The sequence below is a fragment of the Lygodium microphyllum genome, chromosome 1 (genome assembly GCF_053477565.2).
Source record: "Lygodium microphyllum isolate KBCC chromosome 1, Lygodium_microphyllum_v1.1.10, whole genome shotgun sequence".
In the NCBI taxonomy this organism is placed as follows: domain Eukaryota; kingdom Viridiplantae; phylum Streptophyta; class Polypodiopsida; order Schizaeales; family Lygodiaceae; genus Lygodium; species Lygodium microphyllum.
This window is the reverse complement of record NC_141135.1, coordinates 28956769-28969887: the sequence shown is the minus strand read 5'-3', so window position 1 is coordinate 28969887 and position 13119 is coordinate 28956769. Positions and strand designations below refer to the sequence as shown.

The window sequence follows — 13119 nt, the reverse complement described above, 5'->3', positions numbered from 1 at the left end:
GGTATTTAGCCATGCCATTGAGAATGGCCAACCTGTGTGTTGTGCCCATCTCCACAAGGTATTTCCATATTTGGTGACTTCCCCCATATCCTGAGATGTCCTCTCTAGCTGTAGCTCTGACACATCCTGCTCCTGTAGCATATCCTCAGACGCATCAAAGAAAGACACCTAATGGGAGGCTGTCCTGGCATTAAAGTCTCCTAGTAAGATAACCTCTCCCTCCTTCGAGAACTCCCAAATATCCTCATCCAAAGCCAAATATGGTGATTGCCCCTTGGGTGGGGTATATCGGGACGTCATAGGGGGGCATACAAAGTGCGTTCCTCACCACGCACTCTCACCCACATGTATCTGGCCTATTCATCTCTGCGGACTACCTAGATCATCTGCTGTAGCTTCTCCCTGAATAACACTGCCACTCCTTCGACCCGCGATTACTGTGGTCTGTGCGTGTCTCCTTCCTGCAAGCCGACTTCCTCTTATAGCTTGTCATTCGCGGAAGTGTAGTATGTGGTCCCTGATGTGTCTCTAAGTAGAACACACTATCTCTTCCTCTGAATGTCTCCTCAAAAGCTCCCACATCCAATTGGAGGGCTCCATTATAGTTCCAAACTGCCACTGCAAGGCTGGTCCCGTAGGTCTCACACCGTCATTTGTGGCATCTCTTCATGACTACCACTCTCCCTCCTCTGTAGAAGGCGAGTTTGCCCTCCTCCCTGGCTGCCTTAATTTTTGGCATGCACTCCCTCATGTGGGCTAGTTGGGTTGGTGTGAGATTGTCACCCAAAAACACAACGGTCCCCTTCAATGTACGACGTTGAGCTAGGAAGTCTCTCCTAGCCTCCATGGTGGGGAAGCGGAGAATGAGTGCACGCTCTTTTTAGCTCTCCCCTTCTGTGCTTTTCTTGCCCACTCTCCAAGTAGACACGCACAACTCTCCAAGCGGAGATGTGTGTGTCTTTCTTAATATTCATTAACGTGTATAGCACCTTGGTGTCCTCATCCACTTTTTCGTGCATCTTCAGCCCCGTCACCTGAACATGGAGTGCTCTCATTTTCCTTTTTTGTTCCTCCTCCAATGTGTCATTGATTATGGTTGTTGTAGGTGCATGTGCTAGGTGTTTCCCCTTCTTTGCAATTTGAATTCATTGCTCCACCTCCTCTACGTGCTGTTGGGTTTTCTTGAGCATCTCTGCCCAAGAAGAAACCTCTTTCGTTTCCTCCTGTTTTTGGAGTTGTTGTACTTCCTCTTTGATGCGAGTGAGCTCCTCGGTCATGCTAGGTTGAATTTCTCCTTCCTCTAGCTTGGGGCTAAGTTGAATGTCAGTTAGTAGCTTCCTAAGTGATTGAATCTTCCCGTCTTGGGCTTCTATCTTCAATTCCAGCTTTTTAATCTTGTTGTTCAGCTGCCTGTTCACTATGCTCAATCCGTTGTCATACTCCTTGCCTTTGTTGATGGTATTGGTAATCATCTGCTCTATTTGAACCTTCTCCTTTTTTGGGGGTGAACTCCGCCTTGTTGTTCTGGGCCTGTGGGGGAGCTCGATTCAGAGTTCAGAATAGAGGATAACCATTTTAGTGTATGTGAGGAACAGCCATTTCATGACAGGTTTACTATCTGCAACAGGAGGGATTGTGGGACTAGGAGATTGTAACAAGGAAGTGGGGGTTGCAGAGGTGGTGGGTGGGGAGCTGATGGATGGCGGGAGAGGGTGGCGTTAGGTGGTGTAGATAAAGCAAGCAGGCGACGAAAGGTTGAGGTGGTGCAGGTGACGAGGGGTTGCGGGATGGTGAGGGATTTGATGGTAGGGCCGACGGGCAGGAGCTGGCTAGCAGGCGTAGTCGGCGGAACGGGATCGCGACTTGACGTGGAGCTGTCAGCGAAGACGACCTGTCCTGTTGCGCATGTCCAGTTGACGTGGACTATTGATTGAGACGGGGACACGCAATACATTGACCCTTTCAAAAGTCACGAATGCTACGAAAATTTCTCCTCATAGAAAACACAGCCCTGATTGTGCAGAGTCTTGTTGTTGATGATCCTGGACAGGCAGGCAAGGGTGATGATAGGAGATGGAGAGAGAGAGAGAGAGATTTTTACATCTCAAAAAAGCTAGAATAGTCAATGAGACAAAGAAATGAGTATATCTATCCATGTCGTCTTGACTTGAGAACAACAATGAAAATGAGAAAGGAGGAACTATGCTAATGCTTACCAGTCTAACAATTGCAAGTATAGGCTACCATCATGCACCAAATGATCTCTTGATGATTCTTTAGTTGACCTATAGAATACCATCCTAGTCCATAAGGTTGTCTAGAAACAATTCTCTCTCCTCGAAGCAAGAATCTTTGTCTTGCAGTGGTCCAAGAAAGGGAGTCCACTGAGAGAAGAAACTCATCTCTGATTGTGAGCGATGATGGCTCAAATCTGTCGAAGGTAAGGGTGTTGTGCTCCTCGGACTCAACCTCTTGTTGGCATAACTAGCAAATGTGTGTATCCTGAGATGTGTGTATATTGTTTTGTCTCAATCTTGAGCTGGTGTGATGATGTCCCCATGTGTCCAATAGCCCTACGTATTCCATGGGAGAGGTGGAGATCCATGTACATTGACTTGAAAATGAATCCCTCTATTGACATGTGTAAGAAATGATGGTGATATTATACCATCTTCGTGCCAAGGGTCTTGGGGGGTACATCCTATGTACAATCTGTGAGATCATCCATCTTTAATCTATGAAAGTGCGCAATGAAAGAGGAACATGAACATGGAGAGAAAGGAGAAGAGAAAGACAGGAAGAAGGGAACATAAATTTGCATTGAATATGAAATGAATGCCAAGTACAATGATGGACTTGCACGCAGTTCAAAGCATTAGTGAGAGCGTGGAATTAGGCTGAAGATGATGATGGCAGTACCAGAGACGGAGATAGAGATATATGTCAAGGTGTGCAAGCTATTAAAGAAAAGATGAGCACCCAAAGATGTGTGTTAGACATCTTATGTTGGGCACTCCTGCTTGGAGTTCGGGGTAGGCAGTTAGTTTATTGGACAACAATGGAACATGTTACTATTTAGAGAGACTTATTTTAGTTGTAGCTGATCGCTTAGGGCCACAAGGCCATGGGGGTTGGTTGTGCAAGGTTCGGGAGTGAGCTTAGAGTGTGATAGAGTCATTTTCGGACACCTTTTAGGTCCCGACATCAGTCTCTATGTTAATCATTGGTGTGTTGTTTGTATTGCTATTGATGACATATCATGTCCTCTTGCACATCAAATGCTGGTGATAGACATGTTTCTTCTTGTCTGTATCTACAAGTTGATCCTCTATTGCGATTAACACATTTGCAATGCTGAAGTAGGAAACCTATTGCAAATGTGTACTAATATTACAACTGCCTCACCCTAAAGAGAGTGAGATAGACTCCTATGTGCCGACATCGATTGAACCACTCAAGTATGGTGATTGGTTTGATTGGCGCCCTTTAACACATTATTCTCAGATGGTATGTTTAGATGGGAACATTCCTCCAAATGCTGTGGTCCTTGCAAAACTTAGGAAAAACATAATAACAAAACTCGCCATCGAGGAAAGTTCAAAGACTTTGAATCCTGAAAGTTGTTTATGTTTTTGCAACCACCTTCCACGTACAGAAGTTGGAGTATCCCTCACTCTTGGACTCTAAGAACATGTCCATACATATTTGTTGAAATCATTTACAAATCAGTATCAAATACCTAGCCTTCCTAAGGGAGGCCATGCCCATAGGCCTGTATAAGTCTCTATGTACCAACTCTAGCAATGTAGTAGCCCTGTGAGAAGCTATTTGTGGATGAGGTTGTCATTGTTGCTTGCCTCGCAAAGCAATTAGGGCACAAAGTGTGAATGGGAGGAAAATTTGGTTGTTCCTTCACTAGTTGCTTTCGAGAATCAAGTCGAAGGGAGTTGAAATCTAGGTACCCATAACGTGCATGCAAAAGTAGCCCAAGCTCTGGGAAGTCCATGTTGCAAGGGCATTGAGCTTATAAAGCCCAACCTCCTACCTACTTGTCCAAAGAATGGAACTTGTAGAAGAATCTCCAACGATCACAACATCCTGGGTAAGACCACATGAGTACCTTTTTGTGTCAAACCATGGAGAGAAAGAGAGTTAAAGGCTAGATTCGGGACATAGAGAACTTTGGGCTCCTTGAAGCTTGTCAATTTGGCAAAAGGGAAATAGTTCCCACTTCACCAGTGGTGACCGAATCCCCTCAGCAATGAAGATCCTGAAGCCAATCATGTTGGTATGTCATAGGGGAAGTGGCCCTAGTGTCAAACGAGCCATGGTTTCTTCTCAGTGGAGATGTAGTCTCTTAACTTGTGTCCATAGATATCTAGCTAGGACAAGGGTCCAAACCGGTGCACCATACATCTTGGCTGGTGTGATTGAAACCAGCCCTCGGATAGAGTAGTACTAACATGATTTAATGCTAATTAAACAAGTATAAAATTCACATAAGTTGAAAACACTCACTTTACCACTTTAATCTTGGATAGTGGACAACCTATTGGTCCCAAGGTATTTCTTTAGCTTTTATTGCAAATGGATGGAGTACAACTGAGATCCTTTGATCTCCTCTGCTAATCCAAGCGCCTCTTGTTGTCAAAATTGACGAGTAAGCCCTTGTTTGCTTGGGGTTTGGCCTTCACCTCGGTCCTTGAAAGACAAATTCAGTCCCAAATTCAATATTACCTGTTTGGTCTCTTGAATCTCCTTGCAATTCCTCAATTTCAGCTGTTGGAATTCAAGTCCTAGGCTGTTAATTTTGAGCACACGTCTTGAGGTAGTTGTGAAACCCTAATTTTTGCTCTAAATTATGGTTTACAATAGAGATTTTTCAATTTCTCCACCTTTGATAGTCAAACTGTTGGAAAATGCTGAGATAACTTGAGAGATGGTTGGGGAATGGGAGAGAATGCTGTAGGGAGAGAAATTTCAAAGTTTATCGCAAGAAATGCTGAAAAACTGTTGCTACCCTACTCAAACAGCCATGGAAGATGTCACCTATAGCTTAGGATCGCCAGAAAGACTGCTGCCTCCTCTTGTATAGTGTCACCTGCACCAGAAGGACCTTGGGCTATTATTACCTGCTCTTGGAGAGCTCCAAACTGCGGTCACCTATTGTACGAATAGTCCTTGGTGGTTGTAAATCACATTAGCAACATCTCCTTGCGTTATTATAGCTTCCTTTTCTCTAACTTCCACCAGCCCCAAAAACGTTTTCCCACTTGCATGGGCAAGTTTTACAAAGTAGCTGTCTTTTAATCCCATTTCCAAGCATTATCTAGCTTAGTAAATGTACTCATGCATACATTAGTTGCAAACCATATGTAACATATGCAATTGTACTTCTCTTGTATCATCGGCAAATATACATTGCATACCATCGATGTATCCAATACATGCCTTGCAAATGTACATTACATCAAAATGTATATCGCATGTAGTTTATATATGCTAGTAACCTTGTAAATTTATAGATTCAGAGCCTAGGTGCAAACCATACACATTTACATACCAACTCACAGTGACTAGTACACCGAGTAGTGATCCCAATGGCAGAAATACTACTAGCATTCAATACCTTGGATGCAAACCAAGTACATCTTAGATCCTACCAAGTTGTCCATTATTAGGGGAGTGGAGGTGCGACCTTTCCCTTGAGCATCCGGTAATACTCTAGACCCTCTATACTTTGTTGAACTTGAAAAAGTCCAATCCAAAATCTGCTCTAACTGAAACACATCAAGGTAAAGTGCATCACTAAGGACGATCTACCGGCTCACCTTCCTCCATCCAATTGCATTTTTTTTATAGTGAAACAATACTAAAGCTTCACCAAGAAGCACATGGAAACTTTATATTATAGGGACGTGAAGTTTTAAGATGCTTAATCTTGCCAATAACATTTGAGTAAGTTGTTAATCAAATGTGCAAGGTGGTTTAGTGCATGTGATACACATGGCACTTATTTCATAGTAACAAGCTCAAGGACCTTAGGGATGTAGTGGGTGTCAAAGGCAAAGGTTGTCATAAGTTATCTTGATTGAGTTTTGGTAGTCAGTTGGTGTTAGTTTTGATTCTAGGACAGTTGTTTGGCCAATAAGTGTTAGTGGTGACACTAGGGACTAGTATTAATTAATTAATTAATGCCAGTCTAAGAGTCAATAGAGGTTGGGGACCACTCCAGGTTGCAAATGGCCTAGCTAATTTAATTATTGAAGGGGGATATTTAATTTTGGGTAGGGTTCAAAGGGTTAAAATTGATTTTCAGATTATTAATCGTTGGATGATGTTTAAAAATGGGTTTAGACAGCTGCCACTTGGCACAAATACCCATGCAAATTGAAAAAACGTTTTTGGGTCTGGTTTAAGCCATTCAATTAGTTTTTAGCCTGGGAGAGAGAGAGAAGGTGTTGTTGGTTAGATCTCAGACTTGTTATTAGCCATTGGAGATAGTAGACAACAGCCAAGAGGTTAGAAGCAACAAGTGATAGGAATTTTGGCACCAAGACCTGCTGGTGACAGCAGATCAGAGGGCTCTAGACAGCAAGTGACAGCATTAAATTCTGATTGGTGCATGTGGCAAGCAGATTTAGGGGTTTTCCCGTGCAAAAACTCTGAATTTTCTCTTTGTCTTTGGCATTCTCTCACCTATTTCAGCCCATTCTCAAGAGACCTTAGCATTTCCCAGCCATTTGGAGCAGATCTCAGCCATATTTGGTGGACAACAGAGGGATTTTAGTTGCAAACCTTAAATTTGTACAAAAATTAGGGTTTAGTGACTGCCTCGAGACTAGTGCCAATAGGAGAAGACATTGTACACTCAAATCAGGAGTTGAAATTTGTGAATTATCAGGGATTTGAGTTGCCTAGCCATTCATTGTAAATTTGGGGCAGCATTTGGCTAGTTGGGGTTCAATTTAGAGCAAGTCTTGAATGAAATTCAATGGGCATTTGGCCCATTTTGTTTGCCGATTGTTAGACTAGCAAAGGGCTTTTGGATCAGCCAAGGAGATTGTGGAACCTCAGCTTGTAATACATCCATTGGCAATTGAAGATAAAGAAATAATGAAAGGTGCGCCATTTTTGGTGCCAATAGGGTGTCCATTGTCCAAGAATTTTGAAGGTAAAGTGTGCATTTCAATTATGTTTATTTGCTGATTGCTGTAAATAATTGCTTGATGGGAGTTACCACCCTATCTGAGAAAAGAAAGGCTGGCTCCACTTTACCTGTAACTTTACTTGCCTCAAAACCTCCACTAGATTCTAGGCCTTTGTCTCTTTGGAGTGCACAAATCCTTGGAACTTTCACATTATTGCAATTTCAACTTAAATAATATGCAACATTACATCCAGTTGACTAGCCCCTCATGTGTACTTAACATGCTAGGAGCACGAGATGCATTAGGCACCATTCTTATTTGCATACTTTGGACCATTGCAATATGACTGTGCATAGGAATTTGGATAATACCAGCCATACCAATATACATTTTTCCATACATTGTATCAATTCATAGCTGCATTTTTCCTCATGCACGAATCATTAGTTGAGTTTTCCTCATGACTAGCACTATATGGAGCATTTTGCATGACCAACATTAATACTATGAATCCCAAACACAGTGGGCTATATTTATGCATCGGTAAATGCCCTAGCATCATGCCAACATTGCTATACATGGGGTTATGCATATTACTAGCCATACCCGGATACATTGGGCCTTGCACACCATGCATTTGTTGCTGCACACCATAAGGTGTTGTGTTATATATCCCTGTTTGTAGTCCCTGACCCACCATAGCATGGAAACTAGTGCCACCACTGAAGTACTGTGGTTGCCCCATCATTGCTTGCATGCCTTGCTGTCCAAAAAATATTGGATTGGCACTTCTAAGTTGACCTTGTATATGCATTAATTACCCCCCTAGCATCATTTGTTTATGCTCACCACCCATATTTGGAACATTATGCTATTGTATTGGCTCTTCCTTTGGTGCATCTTGTTGTCCGGAAGCTCTTTGAAGATGGTTTTTTTTTCTTGCCTTTGGTGCCCTCTTTTAAGGGATACAAAAAGTGCATGAATTGAGGATCATTTGCCAATTGCATGAACATTTCAGTTGCTGTCCTCAACTGATCTTGTTATCAAATTCCTTTGCTCTTGCTGGTCATCAACATCAAGAGACCTAGAAGGACCCACCACTTGTTCAATTTCCTCATTCTCAACTTGCTGCCCATGAGAGACATCATTCTTGCTTGATCCCATCTCACTATTTGAAGACATTCTTGTTGTAATGCTCAGTTGAATACAATTTCAGCACTAGAGCAAACCTTCTAGCCTTCAATCGGGTGCGTCAAGTCCACCAATTCATGGGAATTGATGGTATCTCGGCAATGGAACCTTGAAATCAGCTCTTCTTCTTCGATAGGGTGCTAGTAACCTGGTTTATCACCAATTATGTATAGAATTCACATAAATTGAGAATGTACATTTCACCACTTTAATCTTGGACAATGGATAGCTTGTTGACCCTAAAATTGGCACCCCTTGCAGTATTTCTTTAACTTTTATTGCAAATGGATAGAGTATAATTGAGATTCTCTGATCTCCTTTGCTAATGCAAGTGCCTCTTGCTATTAATATTGACCAGCAAGCCTTCAAACCAATTTGCTCCTTGGTTTGCTTGGGGATTGGCCTTCACCTTGCTCCTTGAAAGACGAATTCAGCCCCAAATCTGATATTGTTTGGCTAGCCTCTTGAATTTCCTTAAAATTCCTCGATTTCAGCTGGTGGAATTCAAGTCCTAGGCTCTCAATTGTGAACATGGATCATGAGATGGTCTTTAGACCCTAATTTCTATTGTAAATTAGGGTTTACATCAGAATTTTCCAATATCCTCACCTTTGATGACTCAAAGTGCTAGAAAATGCTAAAATAACTTTAGAGATGGTTGGGGAATGTGAGAGAAATTTCAAAGTTTCATTGTGAGAAATGTCGAAAAAGTGCTATTGCCGTACTCAAATAGCCATTGAAGTTATCATCTACAACTCAGGATCACCAGAAAGACAACTGCCCCCTCTTGCATGTTGTCACCTACACCAGAAGGACCTTGAGCTATTGTGACCTACTCTTGGAGAGCTCCAAACTACTATCACCTACCGTAGGAATGACCCTTGGTGGTTGCAAATCATAGCAACATCTCCTTGCCCTATAATAGCCTCCTTCTCTCTCATAATGGTCGGAATAGACTTCCACCAGTCCCAAAAACGTTTTTTTCACTTGGATGGGCAAGTTTTACAAGTGGCAGTTTTCTAATTCCATTTTTCAGCATTATCTAGCTTATTAAATTAACTTTTACAATATTACTAATTATTCTAGTGCTCAAAAAATTAATTTCATAGGAAATAATTAAAGTAGCTAAGCAAATTTGTCTTTCGAGTATTCTTGAGTAGATATTAGCTCTTAGACCGGCATTAATTAATTAATCAATGCCTAGTCTCTAATATCACCACTGACATTAGTGGCTAATAAATTGGTCTAGGCCAAAATTTAACACTAGTACCACCAAGTACTTGTTAGACATAACTTATTAAAACGTTTGTCTTTGGCATCAATTAATATTTCGGGGTCTTGGATCTCACATTGTGAAATAATTAACTTGTATCTCACATGTGCAAGTCACATTAGCATGTGAAATATTTTACGTCCTTGTGGGAGTGACCAATGTATCATTTAGCCACCTCTATGTGTGAGACTCCTGGAAGTGTGCCTAGTAACACTATTGCTCTAGCATGGCCAATGTAGTGTATTATTGTGTGTGAATCGATCCCTAGCGGTTTATGCCATAGTGAATCTCCGTTCTGATATAGTAAATATGACTTGAGGTTCACATATGAGTGTTTGTATATGGTATTCAATTAGCTTGCGAATACAATGCATGATTGATATAAACTTTTCTTACCGTTTGCTCAAAATCTAAGATTGCCTTATCAATGATCTTAGATTGAAACTCGCCAAAGCATCGTACGTGTTCTATAGACAATCGACGTTTTCATCTAATTGCCACCTTATGTTGAGAGCAAGGACATGGGACACGTTGATTAAGACTCCACTTGCCTAGCTTATAGGTGGAAGATTGACTTCCTTCTCATTGGGTGGATGTGTGAAAGCTCAAAATCTTGGTTTTTCCAAGATTTAGTATCAATCCATGATGTGTATAGAAATTTTGAAGGGTATCTAGATGTTGCTATAGGCCCTCCTATGACTTAGAGACTTAAGACAATGCCATGAGCATAAAGCAAAATGGAGATCAATATACATGCTAGTTCGAACCCATCCCCTCCTCGCGTGATGTGGTTCTTTGTCTCATCAATGTAGAGTCCAAAGAGTGTGGGAGACGGAGGATATCCTCGCGTCACTCCTATGGTACTAGAAACCATGTTAGATAGTCCTTTTGGACATCTCACTTGACTAATCACCCTCTCATACAATGCATAAATACTCTAGATCATGTCTAATGGGATCTCTAGTGTTTGCAACCTCTTTAGCAATTCATCATGTGGAATTGTGTCGAAAGCTTTACGGAAACTCACAAAGCAGTAGTAGAGCTTCTTCTTTTTCATTTTCATTTGCTCAACCATGGCCCTTAGCGTGAGAATATGGTAGAGCGTAGAAAACCTTATCTAAATCCAACTTGTCTTATTGGTCTCAAACCCCCTCTCTTTGCATATGCATTGAGCTTTGCCTCTAACATTGCTTTGTAGATCTTTGCCAGTGAGCCTAACATGATGGTTTGGGTAGTTTCTAGATCTAGGGGGATCCGCAGATTTGTGGATAGGTACAATAGTGTGCATAGTCCACTTCCGCCAAGGCCTTGTTAAACATAAAGACAAGGAGAAAATCCATGGTGTCTATAGCATAATTGAAATGCTCGACATGGCTCTCATGGTCAATGTGAGGCTGTGGTTGCATCTTGACTCATGAGTAAGTGGTATAGGTCCCTATACGATGCCTTCTCATATGCTCGCCGCTTACGATGAGTCAAAGTCCTCATCTTTCTGTGAGTCTTCTGCTTGGTGATAGATCCTAGTCCCCTTTTGGATTTGAAGATGTCTCTATAGCTTCTTGTTATACCATTAATTCTAGGGCATGGTCCCATGCCATAGAGCCCCTACTTCATGTGGAGTATGGAAAGCTTTGAAAGGCATTGGAATGTAGGATGGATGTGAGCTAGGATGTGAGTGTCCCTAGAGAGGCAGTGTGCTCAAGATGTGATAGCCGTGCATATATATGGTGGCTATATATATCAGATAGCTCATGTGTGAAGTAGAAGGTAGTGGGCTGGGTGTAAGCAATGGCTGGAGCCTATAGAAGTGGGGACGAGTATATAGTGAGGGATAGATAGGTGTAGTTTACTGCAATCGAGCGGGGGGGGGGGGAGGGGATGGTGAAGGATTTGACTAACTCTGTTGTGTCAGTGGATCCGAGCATATAGTCCACTGTGCTAGGGCTAGGTAAGTGCCTTGGATTTGGGCTACTTTTACATCTTGTTTTAGATAATGAGATGATGTTGTGCCCCTAGCTCTAGTGGATATACACACACACATACATATACATATACATATACATATACATATACATATACATATACATATACATATACATATACATGTACGTATACATGTCTCTGTGTGTGCGCTTGGGCATGCCTCAGATTTGGGTTGTTGGGTGTAAAGGCCCTTCACTACTCGTGTATATATATTTACTTGTACATTGACCGCACTCTTGCGGGTGTAAGTGTACCGTATCCTAAGTATAAATACATTCTTTTATTCTTTGTGTGTACTACACTGGTACACACCTATCTTGAGTCTCCACTCTCTCTACACACTCTCTACTACTAAACACACCTCCTTTGCTGCGCACACTACTTGGGCACTTCCACTCGCCCTTCAAACTGGTATCAAAGTTGTGGGAAGAGTGCTTGCGCAAAGGAGCTAGCTCGCCATCGTTCAGCTTGTTCAAGAGTTAGCAGGTGTTCGTTTTGACCAAGCTGCAATTAGTCGATATCAAACAGCAGCCGGCGTAAGGCGCAGGCCAGGTCACGAGCAGGCATACGACAGTATTTCAGGCAGTCGACAGGTCAGTTTTTGACCAGGCGGCATCAGCGTTTGACCTATGCGACCCATCGACAGGCAGGTGCAGGTCACGAGAGGCTGTCGGTATGATAGTGACAGCATTGTGACATATTTCAAACATTTTTCGTCAGATTTTTAAATTATTTTTTGCAGCAGACCCCTAGCTCATTGACAACTGTTCGCGCGTGCAAGCACAACTTTTAGATTTGTGCCAAAAAATTTGGGGCTTTTCCTAGATTTGGTGAGTCTAAGCCTGCCTTAGAGTATTTAAATGCTTTCATTGGTTTTTTGAGTCAGTTACAGGATGCAGGCTTGATCCTAAGCTGAGGGCTATCTTCTTGCTTATGACTTTGCCAGATTCATAGGAAGCATTGGTTGTATCATTGAGCAACAACCCCAACTTGACATTTGATGGTGTGCGTGGTTCTATTCTCAATGAGAAGATTAGATGCAAGGCAAGTGGGGAAAAGAGTGGATCAGGCTACAATGTAAGAGGACGAACTGAAAAGAGGTCAAATGCTGCAAACAAGCACAAAATTGCAGCAAAAGCAAGGAAAACAGCAAGATCTTACTTGCTATCAGTGTGGACACAAAGGGCACAAAAAGCTCAATTGCAGGTACTATAAGAAGGAGTAAGAACGCAAGAAGCAGCTAATGCAAAAGGCAAAAAGAATGAAAAGGATGACAACTCTACCCCTAAAGAAACAAAGAAGGCAAATGTAGTATCTAATGTTGTTATTGAGGAGATAGAAGAAAATAAAGATGTTGATTTGTTGGTTGCATCTTTAGATCCACATGCTATGACAGTGGAAGACATGTATATCACTAAAAGGGATGTGGTAGATGCCTTGTTCTCTACTGATGATGGTCTGTCATAATCGTGGATTGTTGATAGTGATGCTTTATTTCATGTAGCTCTATCTTTGGAGTGT

At 42.0% G+C, this 13119-nt stretch overlaps 1 protein-coding gene and 1 pseudogene across 6 annotated transcripts in view; one reads left to right on the top strand and one right to left on the bottom strand.

Annotated features, from left to right (window-relative positions):
* Positions 1–13119, top strand: part of LOC148040942 (uncharacterized) — a 117915-nt gene that overhangs the window by 63809 nt on the left and 40987 nt on the right. The window lies entirely within an intron of this gene.
* Positions 650–1277, bottom strand: LOC148040943 (uncharacterized; annotated as a pseudogene).